Here is a 15,343-nt window from a genome sequence, read left to right as displayed (position 1 = left end):
TCTGTCCAGAATGTCCAGTGACTTTTCGTAGTGTAAGCCCAAAATCTTATCCCTTTCCTCCTTTGATCTCAATGTTATCAAGCAATCTCTGGGCCTCTCCTTCTTTGTAAATCTTCCAAGCCTGAAAGCTGACACAATTTTAAAGTCCTTTTCCTCTAAATTCCAAAACTTGGAGAATTCTTTAGTTAAGAACTCAGCTAGGTTGCCTCCTTCTGCTTCTTGTACCGACCTAATCCTTAAATTATTCTCACGGTTTCGCAGTTCTATCATAGAAAGATAAATCTGATGTTCACCTACTTGTTTGCAGAGTGGTCTTACCTCTTGTTCTAAATTTTCAAGTTTTTGACTGGTGTCCTCAGCCAATTTCCGATTTTCTGCTGTGGCCTCCGTCAACTGTCCAGTTGCCTGTGTATTCCGTGCAACTTGTCCAGTTAATTTATTTAAACATTCTGTATTTTGATCAATCTTAGCTGTTTGCTCATCTGCTTTCTTATCCAAAGCTTCCACTTTCTTATCCAGAGATTCCAATTTTTCATAAATTTTCTCTAGAATAGAAGCAGATGATCCTGAGGCCATATCTTCCAATTGTAACTGCTCTGTTTCTCCCTCCCTTGCCTGTGGCAGAACGGCTTCTTCTACCTCTGAAGGCAGAGTAGGTACAGATGATCTACGTATCTGCGAGGCTGAGGTTAGAGTTGTCAAGGTTGTTTGTCTAGTTCTTCCCCTTCTTCTTGTGCCACTCATTCCAACGTTATCTAAAAGTCAAGGTCAAGCTGAGTTATTCCCATGGGAAAACAGAAGCCCAGAGAAAACAGGAGGCCGGGAAAGAGAAAGTAAATGTAAAGTCACTGTTGTGAGTCTCAAATCCTCTAGAGGGAGCTTAAGATGTCTTTAGGGAAGAATTCTAATAAAATTAGAGTCTAATTTAGTGTCCAAGAACCTTCAAAAACAAGTATTTAGCAGAGTTGGTGTTAACAGTCACTTTGTTTCAACCAGTGCTTACTGGTATTTCAAACTGTGTTTCAAAATAGCAGGTCCAGATACTCTCAGATTATTGCAAGTTCTGATACACAATAGCCAAATCTGCAGAACTGACAGCTCAGTCTCTCATGCAGCTCAGGCAGCTCCAGACCCTGGGTTTCTCTTTCCAATTGTAATTCCAGTAGAAGAAAGGTAAAACGATGCAAATAAGAGATGCAAAATCATAAGCTTAAAGTCCTTACTTTGCTTGAAAGAAAATTCAGTGGATGCTCAGATCAGTAGGATTAAAAGTTCTTTTTACGCCTCCACTCCTCCAGCTCCTTGCTTTAAAGTTCAATGACAGCGGAAGACGGATTTCCTGTTTCCACGTCTCTCCGCTTTCAGCCAAGTTCAATATTTTAGTCTCAAATTTTAGTCTCAAATTTAGGATATTCAGTCTTTACTCACAAGTTGTTGCTTTCTTCCGAATCGAAAATTTACAGGAAAAGGGATCAGCGCTCACCGGCAGCAGCCGCGCGGCTTCGCTCCACAGATCGCGAAACGGCTCACAGCGCCGCTACCCCCCTCCACGTTCCGGAGCCCCTTACGGGGTTCCTTTTACGTTTGGGAGGTGGCTTCTGGCGCCCACCGAGCCTCAAGACCACAGGCTCTTGCTGCCTGTGGGTTTCCAAAGTGGGTCTCCGCTTCGCCGTAGCGGACGACCCAGTTTCTGCGGAGCCTCCTCCTCACTAGTGGAAGAGGACCGCCATTGCCGTTCGCGCCGCCCCCGGAAGTGACCAGTCCGTAATTTTAATGGTAGGTTTATTGTAGCTGTGAGAGACAGACTAACAACAGGGACCCTCCCCCCAGCTTTTCAGACTTTTTAATCTATAGAGAATGCAAGTAATATAATTTATAAAATTATGAATGGCATGGAGAAAGCAGATAAAGAAATGTTTTTCTCCCTCTCATAATAAAACTTGTGGATATCCCAAGAAATAGAGTAATTCTTCAAGCAGTGCAGTGATGGCCAACGATGGCTTTCGAACAGGATAGGAAAAATTAATGGAAGAGAGAACTATGGATGGGGACAGAAATGCTTTCAAACACCATTTGCTGTGGACCCCAGGAGGAGAGCATGCTTGTGTGCTTGGATCCTGCTCAAAGGATTCCCACAGGCAGCTGGTTGTCCTCTGCGAGAACGGCATGCTTCATTGAAGCTCCACTGGCCTGATCTAGCAGGTTCTTCTTATCTTCCTGTGTTAACTGAGGCAGCTCACATGATCTCCCCCATGGCAACACGTTGTGCACAAAGATAACAGTGCCTGCATGCACACTGCTACTGATCTTAGGGTGACATGGATGTCAGTGTGTATACCCAGACGGTGGTGGCATCCACAATGGCATCTGATCAGCCATGCATAACGGTCTGGCTTCCAATATGAGACTTTTCAGAAGTGTGAGAATCTTTCTCCTCCCCCCCCCCCAGCCAAGCAAAGAGCCTCTCTTCACTGATGTTCTGTTTAAGAGGAAAACGTTGGTGGTGTGAGTCACATGTGCAGGGAAGCCTAGTGTGGAGGAAGACGTTTGTGGCCAACAGTTTCACTACGTCTTCTGTTAGATCAACTTCCGTAGTAGAAACTCTCAGCCCGGTTTTACTTCCAGACTTGCTGGCACCCAGTCACTCAAGTTCACCAGCAGAGAGAATGATAAATAAAGATGACAGCAATATAAAAGGGAATTATTGTCTGTATCTCACATTCACTTAAAATCTTTATTTCAGCATTCACTTGTTCAATTTAAATGCATTTCTATGAGGATTAGAAAATGTAAGTCGCCAAGGCGTTTTCCAAAACACCTGAGGTATTATGATTCTGCCTCTAGTGAACGCTAATGGTTTTTCTTGGTGGGATGGTATTTGTACTCTGATGCTGTTTTTCCACCAGGAAAAGCTGACGAAGTGTGGAAATACTGAGCTCAGTCCCAGATATTTTTTCTTAATATGGGGTGGGGTTTGAGCCTTTGCCTTGTGTCGCTTGCCAAGGATTGGCTGACTGAGGTTCATGACTGAAAACTAGACTCGTTTCATACAGAGATGTCTGATTTGGCCAAAGTGACACATGCCTTAGCTACATCCTGTTTGGATTACCGTAGTGTGCTCTGCGTGGGGCTGCCAGAAACTTCAGCTAGCTCAAAGAGCTGTGGCCAGATTGTTGACTGGGGCTGGTTATAGGGAGCAGACGGCTCCCTTGTTACAACAGCTTCACTGGCCTATTGGTCTGTTTCCAGGCACAATTCAAAGTGCTGAGCCCTAAATGGCTTAGGTCCAAGCTAACTGAAAGACTGTATTCCCTCATATTCCTTCCTGCCTTCTGAGATCTTTGATGATGATGATGATGATAATAATAATAATTTATTATTTATACTCCGCCCATCTGGCTGAGTTTCCCCAGCCACTCTGGGCGGCTTCCAATCGAGTGTTAAAAACAATACAGCATTAAATATTAAAAACTTCCCTAAACAGGGATGTCTTTTAAAGAGAAGATAGCTGCTTATTTCCTTCACATCTGAAGGGAGGGCGCTCCACAGGGCGGGCGCCACTACCGAGAAGGCCCTCTGCCTGATTCCCTGTAGCTTTGCTTCTCACACTGGGCGAACCGCCAGAAGCTCCTCAGGTTTTTGTTTGCACCATTTTGTTACATTTAGATGAATTCACAAGTGGATGTTTTTAAAGACCACCTTTTGACAGTAGAAGGCACTCGTTAAGTAATTAAAGCAGGACTGCAATAAGTTAGATTTTAAAATGTAGTTGGCTAAAACTGTGCTCCCAATTAGTCAGGCAGCCAACTTAATTTTTGTATAATTATTTTACTGCACATTATCATATCCTTTTTAGCCCACCAGAGGTCAAAATAGGGAGGACTTATGCAGAAGAAGAACACTGTTTTTTGTTTTTTAAGTCTTCACTGGAAGAAGTCTTTTACATGTGAGCCTTCCGTATGTGTTGAGTATAAAGCTGCTGACAGGTGGAAGAGCTTGAGCGGAAACAGGCTAGAATTTTGTGCTCTCAGAAGGCACCAGACACCCATGCAAAGAATGCACGATGAAGCAGGGCTATCCCTCCATCAGTAAAATATGATTTATATTGACAGAGGCATCCTATAAAACTTATGCATTGTATACTGTGGAAGTCTTGGGCTATTTTAGCGGCACGTACACAGCTTCAGTGCTGATGGATCTAAATATCAGCTTTGTACAAGCGATTGTAAATTATGTTCACTTGCTTGCAGTATGGAAAGTATCTGGGGAAATGTAATTTTATTCTGTGAGACTTTTATAACCTAATAAATCAGGGCTGCAAAGGTCAAGGGGAAGAATAATTTGAAGAGGGCAGCCTAACTGTTCCTATTTAGGAAGTGTAATGTAAGTGCATCTTCACTTAAGAGAAAGTACAGTGGAAATAATATCACCCGTGAAATGCAATGTTAGTCTATTTTTTAGAATGTATAGTTTGTTTTTTGCAGGGGAACTGGCTGCACTGCCCTAGATCCGGCATTGCAGCACACATTGCAGTAATGAAGTCTTGAGGTTACCAATGCACTTAGACAATTCCTGTCCAGGAGTGATCACAGTTGGTGCACTTGGTGATGAGTCTGGGTGTCCTCAGGTCAAGGTGGATGATTCAGGGATACAGCTCTTACCTGAGTACCCTCACTAATACTGCAAAAATAAGAATTGGTCTATCTCTGTGCTAGGCAAGTGGGATAGCTTGGAAATGGGACATTCTGGGGCTCCCTGAAAGGGCATATTTTAAAGGTCTAACAGCCTATATTTCCACTCTTTACTTTGCTGCATATTCTGTGCCTTTAAATCTCCTATTTATCTAATAGAAATCGACTATACACTTTAAAATTTGCACTTAGGATGCTGGAGTGTGGTCTGTTTTGCAACCATTTTAAAATATTGGGATTATTATGCTTTGCTTCCACAACTGATCAATATATATCTGAAATAATTTGGCTGAAATGGGAGCCCACCAGGGTAAACTAGATTTGTGCTCTTCTTGGGGAAGCATATACATGTCAAAATATTTTTTTTTCAGTTAAGGGAAACGACTGGCAATTTTTCCAAAACAAAAGGATATTTTAATAAAATTTTCTGCCTTGCTACATATTAAAAATATCATTGAAATTCTGTACTCATGGGAAGGTTGGGTGGAAAATATTATCTCATGCATAGTATATGCAGCCCCACCCCCACCCCACCCCACAAATCAAGTTATTTTTCTCAATGACAAGCCCAAATCAGCACATTTTGAAATAAAATTATGTTGTCTTAAGGAGTTCTTATAAATTCCACCCCATCCCCTACCGCAAGCATTCTTGAAAAGCTTTTGAAGTTTTGCTGACTCTCAGTCATCTAACCAGGGGTCCTCAAACGTTTGACCTCCCCGTCTCCCTTGAGAGAGCTGGAAAATACGGAGGCCCCCAGTCACAACATGGCTGTGCAGAGGCAGAGGCAAAATGGTAATTGAGGAAGGCAGAGTTTGGCACAGTCATTTATATTGACATCCTGTCCCTCTTGGGAAATTTCTTTGCCAAAGTGATAAGCCCTCCCTCTCTTTTAAACCAGAACCAGTGAAGGCGGTGAATGTCCTGTGTGAGTGTGTGGAGGTGGTTGTAGATAGATGGCGGCCAACAGATTGAGGTTGAATCCTGATAAGACAGAAGTACTGTTTTGGGGGGAGAGGGGGTAGGCAGGTGTGGAGGACTCCCTGGTCTTGAATGGGGTAACTGTGCCCCTGAAGGACCAGGTGCGCAGCCTGGGAGTCATTTTGGACTCACAGCTGTCCATGGAGGCGCAGGTCAATTCTGTGCCCAGGGCAGCTGTCTACCAGCTCCATCTGGTACGCAGGCTGAGACCCTCCCTGCCGCAGACTGTCTCGCCAGCGTGGTGCATGCTCTGGTTATCTCTCGCTTGGACTACTGCAATACGCTCTTCGTGGGACTACCTTTGAAGGTGACTCAGAAACTACAACTAATCCAGAATGCGGCAGCTAGACTGGTGACTGGGAGAGGCCATCAAGACCATATAACCAGAGGCAGAGCAATGTGGGGGCAGTGGGGGCAGCCTGCCCTGCGTGTCATCCTGAGGGGGGTGACATTCGGCATGCTGCCCGCCGTTGCCCCTGCTCCCAGCTGGAGGAGGCAGGCAGGGGACAGGACGGGAGTCTTCCCTGAAGGGAGGGGTGACATTCAGTGTGCCCGTGACTCCCAAGCTTACAGCAAGCGGCGGCCCCGACGGCTTGTTGGGGCCGCTGGCAAAGTGGCAAAGCTCCCCCCTTCCCCCAGCTCACTGTAGGCTTTGGAGTCGTGGGGGGGGGGATTTCCGCACCGGGTACCACCTGGCCTTGCTACACCTCTGCATATAACACCGGTCCTGAATCCTGCTACATTTCTGAGCACAATTCAAAGTGTTGGTGTTGACCTTTAAAGCCCTAAATGGCCTCGGCCAAGTAGACCTGAAGGAGCGTCTTCACCCCCATCTGAGGAGCTTCTGGCAGTTCCCTCAGTGTGAGAAGCAAAGCTACAGGGAATCAGGCAGAGGGCCTTCTCGGTAGTGGCGCCCACCCTGTGGAACACCATCCCATCAGATGTCAAGGAAATAAACAACTATCTGACTTTTAGAAGACATCTGAAGGCAGCCCTGTTTAGGGAAGTTGTAAAAGTTTGAAGTTTTATTCTGTTTTTAACATTCTGTTGGGAGCTGCCCAGAGTGACTGGGGAAACCCAGCCAGATGGACGGGGAATGAATGAATGAATGAATGAATAAATAAATGAATGAATGAATAAATAGGAATCCATGGTTTAGCTTTCCATACACTGAATACCTACCCTCCAAGTGTCGCTATTTTCCAGGGACATACCCGATTTAGAGAAGCAGACCCGATTTCTGATTTGATCCCGGAATGTCCCTCTTTTCTTTAGGACGTTCCTATTTTCATTGGAGAAATGTTGAAGGGTATGGATCTGAACACCGCGGTGTCTGAAGGCAATCCTGCAGAGCGAAGTCTTTAAACAAAGTGTTTAATATTTTATTATGTTATTATATATGTTGGAAGCTGCCCAGAGTGGTTGGGGCAACCAAGCAAGATGTGGAGGGGATAAATAGTAAAAATATCATTATGGAATGGGCCATCCCTATTTTCATTGGAGAAATGTTGGAGGGTTATGTGAATATAGGCAGTTACTCTGGAGGTCCTGGGATTTTCATTCCCTGTTTCAGGCAGAACTTGCTGATTCAGAGAAATTTAGCTGAGAAGACTTTTCAGTTCCTCTTCCCCCACCCCACCTCCACCTCAAGGTCAGCGGTGGAGCTAGCCTCTCAGACACCATGCCATGCACCCTGGGGGCAGAGCGATCTGCGTTATTTCGTCTTCCTTTCTCCTACGTATCTTATACCTCACCCTCCCTTTCCCCTGCTCCTTTTACATTTACTTCTTCCTGTTACAACTTTCCTCTCTCATCCCCTCCTTTCTATTTCTCCTTTTTAAAAACCCCATTATTTAAAATAACCAACATGAATATTTTTCTATGAATTTGCAAACCCTCAAACTTCACAGTCTCCTGGCCACCGTTACTTAGCAAGTGGGGAGTTGCTGGTTCTGGTAGCGGTCCATTCAAAAGTCTACGGCGCAGCCAGAGGTCAAGGTGGGCAAGTGAGGAGGGAACTGCACAGACTGTAGTGCTGAGGTCCACCTGAAGATGGCCCAACATTTCAGAACCATGGAAAATAACAATAATAACAATAACAATTTATACCTGCCCATCTGGCTGCAAACAGATTTAGCCTATTTTGCCTGGCTCACTTTCTTACTAGTTTCAACACAGCATAAGACTCAGGGAGGAACATTCAGAGACCAAATCAGTTGCATTCAGACCAAAGCTGTCAACGTTTCGCTTTTTTAAAGGGAAATTCCCTTATTCCGAATAGGATTCCTCGCAAGAAAAGGGAAAAGTTGACAGCTATGATTCAGACCCCACGGAAATTTCATGACAATTTTTTTTGCTTTGGTTTCCAAGGGATGTAGGTGTAACTAATGGAGGGATGTTCTTACATTTTAGCAGATTAGTTCCATGTATTCAGATTCCATTTTATGGACACCTTCCTGTGTTGCTCTGTAACATGCATCTCAGAGCCCAGTGGTGTTCCACCCGCCTCTTGTGGGAATGTTTAGGAAAGTAGGAGAGGATATTTTGAGTAAATATTATCCCTCCTCTCATATAAATGTTTTAAGTCTTTTTTTTATCAATTCAGTATATTTTCTTTTAAATGTCAAATAATTCTGTGTACATTGCGGCAGCCTTTGGCTATGTGCAATAAAACTGATTGAGACTGGGGAAAAATTATCCCTCCTCTCTCACGCTAGTCAGCAAGCAGCAGAGCACATTCCCTTGCAGATTGGAAGCAAGTTGATGAATTCGTTAGAATTGTTTAAGTTGAGCAATCCAGTCTGGCTAGTCTAGTCTGGCTTGTTCCTTGTCAGTTTCCCCTTTTATTTTCCTCTTCAAATAATATTAATAACACGACAGTCTTGATTAAAAGTGAGAGCAAAGTTCACTTACATTCAGTCCACAGCAGTATTCTGAAGGCTGGTTTTATCTTGTGGTTACAGTAACATTTGTAGAGAAAAGAAGTCTGAGCCAGGCCTCAGACTTTCTACCTTGGGGCTTCCATCCTCTGTAAGGATGAGTCATGTGCTGCTGGCTAAGAGCTAGCAGAGAGCAAAAGAGAGCAAAAAAAGGCAAAAGAGAGGAAGATGGCTTTGTGACTAGCCCTTTTATAGGGTCTGCTAGGGTCACGCCCATCTACCTGGTCACACACAGCGGGGAGAGGGGAGGCTCCAGAGCAGGTATGACAGGATGTCCTCCCTGTCTGGGGCAACATTTCCCTGTGTGTTCACTCTGGGCAGCAGGAAATATTGTATCTGACTGCTTCAGTGATGATACATCCCACACCTCTCATGTCTGAGTGGTTCTAACAATGGGGCTCTGGGAGACTCATCTTACTGGAGCAATTTGGGAAGAAGCCATGGGGAATTTTATTAAAGCGACCACATCACAGGCCCGCATCAACCAGAAAGATTGATGGCTGTATCAGGGGTTCAGTGGCAATGTCAAAGAAGTGACTCTCATTGACTACAGCTTGATAATAGTGCTATGTAGTGGCATTTGCCCTTATTGTTCATAGATTTTTCAGTGCGTGACAAATATTTATAAATATTGAATGCATGTACACCTGCCAAGCTCTCAAGGATCACTCATTCTGCCGTTGTTAATAATGACATACAAAATTGGACACTGAATAATTTATTGTACTGTCTTCAGTACTAATTAACAACGCAACCAAGTTTCCCTGCATTTATCTTGAATTTGGATGAGAACATAAGAGCCTTCTGGATCAGACCAATGCCTCCTCTAGCCCAGCCTCCTCTTCTCAGAGTGGCCAGCCAGAGGTCTCAGGAACCAAGCACAAGAGCCCTCTTCCCCGCCCTGTGGTTTTCAGCAGCTGGTATCCACAAGTGATGTGGTCTAAACCACTGAGCCTCTTGGGCTTGCTGATCAGAAGGTCAGTGGTTCGAATCCCAGCAATGGGGTGAGTTCCTGTTGCTCGGTCCCTCCTCCTGCCAACCTAGCAGTTCGAAAGCACATCAGTGCAAGTAGATAAAGAGGTAATGCTCCAGTGGGAAGGTAAGTGGCGTTTCCGTGCGCTCAGTGTCCCGTTGCACCAGAAGCAGTTTAGTCCTGATGGCCACATAACCTGGAAAGCTATCTGTGGACAAATGCTTGCTCCCTCGGCCTGAAGCGAGATGAGCTCCGCAACCCCATAGTAGCCTTTGACTGGACATAATCGTCCAGGGGTCCTTTACCTTTTACTGCCTTGGATTGTGGAGGCAGAGCATAGAGAGGAGAACCCCACCAGATCCACTGCCTGTTTTAATTTTGAAAAGGCCATAGGTCCCTTGGAGTTAAACAATGGCAACACTCTGAGAAGGTAATAATAATAATAATAATAATAATAATAATCCTTTTTGTGCTACCAGATAGGCAATCCTGTATAAAATTGGTGCAGAATTGGTTCTGTTTTGCTAGCCGTGAGTCCCAACCCTGACAAATGGAAATCTTACTCTGGGTTTGGAGATTCTGCATGGAATTGCCTACAGAGCTCTAGGGAAGGACCTACTTTTGTGGAAGAGGGTGCGCTTTGCATGCGCAAGGTCTCAGTTGCACCTCGTGCTTGTTCAGATGTTTGCTTGTCCCATTGCTCTCCCACAGGAATATTTACTGCTGAACTGGTGCAAACACTAATCATGTTTAATGTGGTTTGATATTTGTTCTGATGTGGTGCTAAGGAGTGGGACCCCTGACCATTAGGTCCAGTCATGTTCGACTCTGGGGTTGCGGCGCTCATCTCACTTTATTGGCTGAGGGAGCTGGCGTACAGCTTTCGGGTCATGTGGCCAGCATGACTAAGCTGCTCCTGGCGAACCAGAGCAGCGCACAGAAACGCTGTTTACCTTCCCGCCGGAGCGGTACCTATTTATCTACTTGCACTTTGACATGCTTTCAAACTGCTAGGTTGGCAGGGAGTATCTTTGTGCAAAACAGTTGTAGCCCTGGGGACGGGAAGGTGTCTAACAAACTTCGCTAAGTAAAGAATCTTTGTCTGCTGAAACACAAATGTTTAGCCAGCATAAAAGAAAACTTGTCCAGGCAACTGTCTCTAGCTTATATTGGCCTCCCTCTAAACACAGGGCTGTGTAAGGTATGCAACATGGGACAGCGAAAATCTTAAAAAGAAAGGCTGCCTGCACCCATTCCACTGACTGGGTAAACATCCAGGTTGAAATTCCATAGAGCAGTTGAGCTCTAACTTTAGCATTAAAAACCTTGAGGGCAGAAGGGATGTGTTGGTTACCTCTTGTTACAAAGAAGCGCAAAATGGCCTGCATGGACACCTTGCTGGTGTTTACTGCCCCTGCGCAGTGCGAAGACCACCGGAGCCTGTGATGGAAAGTGATCCCCAAATAGTTGAATTCAAATACCTGCTGGATGTGTTTCTCACCAAAAACCCAACTATATCTCTTACGAGAATTCCCAAAGACCATTATTTTGCATTTATCGAAATTCATACTCATTTTCATTCTAGACGGGTAGTTGATACAGGCATTTAACAAACGCTTTAAGCTAATTCTAGTCCATGAGAGCAGAATCATATCATCATCAACTGCATATAGGAGAATGGGAATTTTTGATGCATTGAGTTTTGGGCTGTGAGCATCCACCAGTTTTAGTAATGGGCAAGGTCATTTAAGAAGAGATTAAAAAGAGAGGGAGCAAGAACACAACCCTGTTTCACACCTCGATTTATAACAACAGGGTATGACACCTCGTCCCCTGGAGTTATTCTTAGACGACAGGTATTATTAGAGTAAAGCTTTTTAATAAGGTAAAGTAACCTAGGGTCTAAGCCCAGTGACTCCAGTTTGGACCATAACAGCCCTCTGTCGACTGAGTCAAAAGCAGCCTTAAGATCTAAAAAGGCCACATAAAGGCCTTCTTTATGGTGTTGCATGTACTTGGTGGCTAAATGGGATAACACTATACAGTTACGTAAAGTGGATTTCCCTCCCCTAAACCCTGCCTGCTCTGGGCCTATGATGTTGTTCATGTCAAGCCATGTAGTTAATTTGGATAATAGATATTTTGCATACAATTTCCCAATATTTGACAATAGGCTTATTGGTCGATAGTTGGAAGGTAACTTTTTGTCCCCCTTTTTAAAGACTGGGATAATTATGGATTTCTGCCATGAATTAGGCATGATTCCAGTTCTGTCCACCACAGTGAATAGTTCTGCTAGAATCAGAGCCCACCAGTCTGGCTTGGCTTTAATTAGTTAAGATGGGATGGCCTCAGGGCCTGCGGCTTTGCCTAGTTTTATCTGAGAAATTAATTTTTTGACTTCCGTAATGGAGACAGGAGGCCACTCAACCAGGGTCAAGGAAGGGGCAAGATCTTGGCTGTCTGATGGAATACAATCATCATAAAAGATTGCCTTAAAATGCTCTACCCAAAGCATACATGGAATCAATGTCAGCGGGTGCTCTTGAGTCTCGTGGGGGGTCTGCAATAACCTTCCAAAATTTCTTATGATCATTGGTAAGGATGGCTGAAAGCAGCGAAACCCAGCAAGCCTGGTTGCGTCTTATCTGGCTAAACTGGATAGACTCCCTAAGTTGCCTGGTTCTAACAAAATATGTATCAGGCAATTAGGAGCTGCCTGCCTCTCTAGACTCTCTGTAGATGCTCCTAACCTCTACTTTAAAGTCTTTGATTTCGTTATCAGTCCACTCACCGAACCCAGGTTTCTTATGTGGCCTGTGCGAGTGAGAATGGGGCAATTCAGTTATTAGGATGTCGAATAAGGATTCGAATTAACGAGCATACACTATCGTCTTTCCAAACCTTGGTGTATTCTGATCTTGTGATTCACTTGATCCTGGTAGGGAGTGGTGAACTTTCTCCAGTAGCTAGAGTCACTTGGTTTGAGGAGAAAATAATACTGGACTAAATGGACCAATTGTCTGATAGAGTAAAATATAATTTAGTGCCTTCAAATACTTCAAAGACTACTTTTGCAGCCCTAAGGGCTAGATATATAATTTTTAATTGATATAGTCTATGACTCTTGCTGCTGTGTGACCCTTGCTCCCTGCACTCCATCCCAGTCAGTGGTGGCAGCATTGCTGCAGCTCTTCCCAGCTGAAATCAGCATCAGTACCAAACCCTGTGCTTGCGTGTTGCCGTGGCAACAGTTTTCTTAGAAGAGGCTGTACAATGTACTGCTGCTGCAAAACAGTATGTTTTGCGCACTGCCACACTTACGACTCCGAACCAAAAACAAACCCCTGTGTTGCAATAAGAACCAATAACAACTACACAAACACAACCTGTAGGCTAATAGTTAGTAGGTAAAGGTACCCCTGACCATTAGGTCCAGTTGCGAACGGCTCTGGGGTTGCGCGCTCATCTCGCTCTACAGGACAAGGGAGCCGGTGTTTATCTGCAGACAGCTTCCGGGTCATGTGGCCAGCATGACTAAGCCACTTCTGGCGAACCAGAGCAGTGTACGGAAACGCCGTTTACCTTCCCGCCGGAGCAGTACCTATTTATCTACTTGCACTTGACATGCTTTTGAACTGCTAGGTGGGCAGAAGCTGGGACCGAACAACGGGAGCTCACCCCATTGTGGGGATTCGAACTGCCGACCTTCTGATCGGCAAGCCCTAGGCTCTGTAGTTTAGACCACAGCGCCACCCGCGTCCCTAATAGTTAGTAGAGAATATATAATAGAATAATGATATCATTCAAATTATAGGAATAAGCCAATCAAAATTCATATGTACAATATATCAGAGTGGTATCAAGGACCGTCAAGCTGTGTGTTCAGAACAGATGTCTAAGGACAGTCTCACAATAGTTTTTCAAAGGTTTCAACAGAAGACGTCTCAAAAGCCTCAAAAGGACAGTATCTCCTGAATGATACTACTATTTCGTAATAGTCTTTATCAGCTGGAAATAAGATACAAGGCATACAACAGATGAACTGAGCTACCTGCATACATTGTATAATAAAGCAGAATATACAAAACAGAATATAAAAAAGGTTACATACCTGATACTTTTCAACAGAATATGTAAGTAAGATTCACGCTAAGATCAGTGCTCACTAGATAGTGTAGCTGCTGATACTTGCAACACAATTGCATAGGACATATGAAGCAAGCCTCAGGTGTTTCCTATAACGATATACCGTATTTTTTGCTCTATAAGACTCACTTTTTCCCTCCTAAAAAGTAAGGGGAGATGTGTGTGCGTCTTACGGAGCGAATGCAGGCTGCGCAGCTATCACAGAAGCCAGAACAGCAAGAGGGATTGCTGCTTTCACTGCGCAGCGATCCCTCTTGCTGTTCTGGCTTCTGAGATTCAGAATATTTTTTCTCTTGTTTTCCTCCTCCAAAAACTAGGTGCGTCTTATAGAGCGAAAAATACGGTACTTAAAGGAACAGTATGGCCTATACAGCATACAAAAACTAAGTGGACCCATGAAAAACAAATATATGGAGGAATAGTATTAAATGTTTCATTTAAACATTGCTGCACGCATCATTTGTTGTATGTTTAAACCATTTCATACTATTCCTCCATATGCAACCTTTAAAAAAAAAAACTGTTTTGTATATTCTGCTTTATTATACAATGTGTATGCAGGTAACTCAGTTATGACTCTGCTTATGACTCCAGCAACAAGAGATGGAAACTGGAGTAACGTGCAGTGGAAGAGTGAAAACCTCGCTACACACACAGGAAGCAAAACCAAACCCACGCAATGTGCTTCAGTGTGTCCACACTGGAGTAACATGCCAATTGATGTTGGATTATTATTTCTTCTTCTTCTAGAGGATTATCTGCAGATCGGGAAAATCTGATTTAATGTTGGGGGGGGGGAATGGGGGCTGCCATTTTGATTAGGACAACATTGTGTGGGTGATATGGAAAGCATGCACACCAGAAGTACATCATATCTGCTCTAAACTGCTGTGAGCACACATTCCCTGACCCATAAGACATGACGCTGATTTTCTTTGTGTGAATTCCTTGTGTGTGTGTTTATGTATGGTTTTTATACTACAGTTTTGGCACTTTCATGCAGCATTTTTGTTCTCATGATATTGTTTGCTCTTTTATGTTGTACGATGCTTACGAATTATTTAAATTTCATTAAGACGTTTATAAATGCTTTTAAACAAATAAGTAGTTATTAAATTCTGTGGGTGCTTCCAGGTGGAGGGTTCTTTTTCACACTAATCATTAGAGAGTGCTGAGAAGAACTTTCCCTCTGAAAGCACTCAGAAAAAGAGAAAGAGAAAGAAGAGTATTGGGAGGCAGCAAAGTGAACCAACGGCCAGCAAGAGAAAGAGGAATTTAGACAAAGAGGAACTTAGACATGCAAATCGTAGTTCCAAAGAAACGCACATCTACCCAGAGCTGAGATCAAGCTTTCATGCCTCATCAGAATCTCTTTCTGCTGGATCAGATCTGTACCTACCTTCTTTACAGAAAGCAATGGAAAGTCACAAAGAACGGCCCTGCCGAGCTTAAGTGACAAACTGTGAGTCCTTCCAGGTGGTTTCTTTTTCTCATATCATGCTTGCAAGTTATTTTGTTCTTTTGCTCTGCAGCATTCATACGATGTCCTTGGCACTAGAATCAGTCCAACTAGGCACCACTGTTTGGGAATTTAACAAGAGCTACAAAAA

General features: G+C 43.9%; 1 protein-coding gene across 5 annotated transcripts in view; it reads left to right on the top strand.

The window, feature by feature from the left end:
* A4GALT (alpha 1,4-galactosyltransferase (P1PK blood group)) overlaps nucleotides 1-15,343 on the top strand; it is a 38,909-nt gene that overhangs the window by 13,962 nt on the left and 9,604 nt on the right. Inside the window, exon 1 of one of the 5 annotated variants that reach the window (XM_081005688.1) lies at nucleotides 14,879-15,195. The exons of the other annotated variants lie outside the window; for them this stretch is intronic. The gene's annotated coding sequence lies outside the window, so the exon portion shown is untranslated. Of the gene's footprint in view, nucleotides 1-14,878; nucleotides 15,196-15,343 lie in introns of those variants that run through there. 5 annotated transcript variants of the gene reach the window in all.

Source organism: Podarcis pityusensis (genome assembly GCF_964106645.2).
Source record: "Podarcis pityusensis genome assembly, chromosome: 5".
Lineage (NCBI taxonomy): Eukaryota > Metazoa > Chordata > Lepidosauria > Squamata > Lacertidae > Podarcis > Podarcis pityusensis.
This window is presented reverse-complemented; position numbering and strand designations above follow the sequence as displayed.